We start from the raw sequence: 1,977 nt of genomic DNA, 5'->3' as shown, positions 1-1,977 counted from the left end.
GCTTTCTGAAAACATTTACAATATAAAACAATCCCCACTGAGTGTTTATGTGCGAATGGTGCATGTGAAGGTGAAGACCCAAGTGAAGCTCATTCCTTTGGCTATTTAGAAGCTAGAGGAGATCAAAGAAAGACCAAAATATGGGGCATCCACACAACTGGGGTGATTGTACATATACCAGAAATTAAGTAGGTAAAAAGAAAAGGGGTATATATTGTATTTAATACTTTTTTGCAATAATTCACATCGAAAATAAACAAACTTATCATCTGTAGAATATGGATACAGTATAAGGATCTTGCCTCAACAATGAGATGTAAATGAATAGAAGATAGACACCTGTATTAAACTTCTCTATATCCTTCAAAACATAGCATAGCATTATACAAAAGGCAAAACAGGTTTGAGTGTCATAGACAAGTCATCATAAAACTGGTGACTACCCCAAAAACATTGACTAAAATTGCTAACACTATCTAAAGAATTTATACCATGTAAGTGAATATGAATACACATACATACACACACACTCCCCCCAAAAAGAAAATTATACAAAAACATGAAATTGGAGATATATACAAAAACACAAGAGAAAACTATGTGAAAACATATAATTAGAAAAATAAATGAACGATTTTTCATCTTTGTCGGTAACTTAAAAAAGGTCGAGAATATTTTCAGTAACCTTAGTTTCCAGAAATTGATTACAGTGAATAATCAACCTGTGAAGAGTCGTGCAATTAAAATTTATATTGACTTACTATGTGTATATTTATAGGTCGTGTTATCTTATCTGTGCCTCTGTGGCTGGAAAGTGACAGTACTATTAGTATTTACCTTTTCAACCACCTCCTCTGCAAAGATACTCTGCAAACAAATGAGGTAATGTTTGGGAAATGTTTGCAGCTTGGGGAAAAAAACCCAGTGCAGACATCTAAGATATTATTACTATTCCATATTCAAGTCTGGTATATTATTGCTGTGTTTTAAATTGAGATTGTACTATCGGAGTTCTTGGGTTCTGATCAAAATCTGGGTCAACGGAAGAGAATGATTATTTTTAATTTTAATTCTCAGGCTCTGTTCAGATCCCCTGCACGTGTGAGGGTAAACTGTAGGAAATAAACAAAGCACATAAATCAAGCTTTGAGAGAGAAAAAAATCTCTGTCTATCTGGAAGGATTTTTTTTTTTCAATGAAGAGCGTGAACACTGTTTCCCTGGAGGAATATTTCGGTCCAGGAAGGAGGAGAGTGCACATGCAGTGTGAGTGTGTGTGCGTGTGTGTGCTGTGCGTGCGCGCCCGCGGAGAGAGGGGCGGGGGAGGCGGATGAGGAGGATGAGATCATAGTTTCAGGATCCTCAGGAAACCCTGGTACTGGCAGCAGCCAGCCTCTGCTGTGCCCACATGACCCACAACTCTGGCAGCGGACCCGGCACTTCCAACATTATTAAATAATAAGAAAGCGGCTCCTACTCCATGCCCAAGCCTCCCCACAGACCAATGGACACCTTCTAAGAGTTTGGCGAGTCGGTGACTGGGGCGCCTGTCCGTTCCAAGGTGTGTGCACAGCGTTTTCTTCCTTGACAGCTCCGGCGTGGGGGAGGGCGTGGGGGCGGAGAGGTCCGTGTGCCGGGCGAGGAGTGGGCGCGAGGCCGGGCCGCCGCGCGCTGCCCCCGGCCACCGGAGCCGCGGAGCCCGCCGCGGGGCGGGAGGTGCACATGACGCGCAGCCCCAGCTGCGCAGGGACCGCAGCCGCCCACGGCGCCGGGGCGCGGGCACGGGCGGCTCGCGCTGGAGCAAGGGCAGGCGCCACGCACCGGGCAAAGTCAAGAGTGGAAGCGGGCGGAGAGCCCCGGCGCAGGAGGCAGGGATTCGCCCCAACGCCCACTCGCGGGGTTCCCACCTGTGCGCCGGCGCCGGCCGCGCGAGCGCCAAGCATGTGCCGGACGCCGCAGCCGGGACTGCGGCGCGGCG

The 1,977-nt window shown here is 47.1% G+C and overlaps 1 protein-coding gene across 3 annotated transcripts in view; it reads left to right on the top strand.

Moving 5' to 3' along the window:
- Positions 1 to 1,335: 1,335 nt before the first annotated feature.
- The window catches only part of DTNA (dystrobrevin alpha), a 358,694-nt gene continuing 358,052 nt past the window's right edge, over positions 1,336 to 1,977 (top strand). For 2 of the 3 annotated variants that reach the window (XM_012802048.1, XM_012802051.1), the window contains exon 1: positions 1,336 to 1,560. The gene's annotated coding sequence lies outside the window, so the exon portion shown is untranslated. The remainder of the gene's footprint in view (positions 1,561 to 1,977) is intronic. The other variant, XM_012802053.1, reaches the window with a different exon arrangement.

Source organism: Otolemur garnettii, unplaced genomic scaffold (genome assembly GCF_000181295.1).
Source record: "Otolemur garnettii isolate 467f Iridium unplaced genomic scaffold, OtoGar3 scaffold00012, whole genome shotgun sequence".
Classification (NCBI taxonomy): Eukaryota; Metazoa; Chordata; class Mammalia; order Primates; family Galagidae; genus Otolemur; species Otolemur garnettii.
This window is presented reverse-complemented; position numbering and strand designations above follow the sequence as displayed.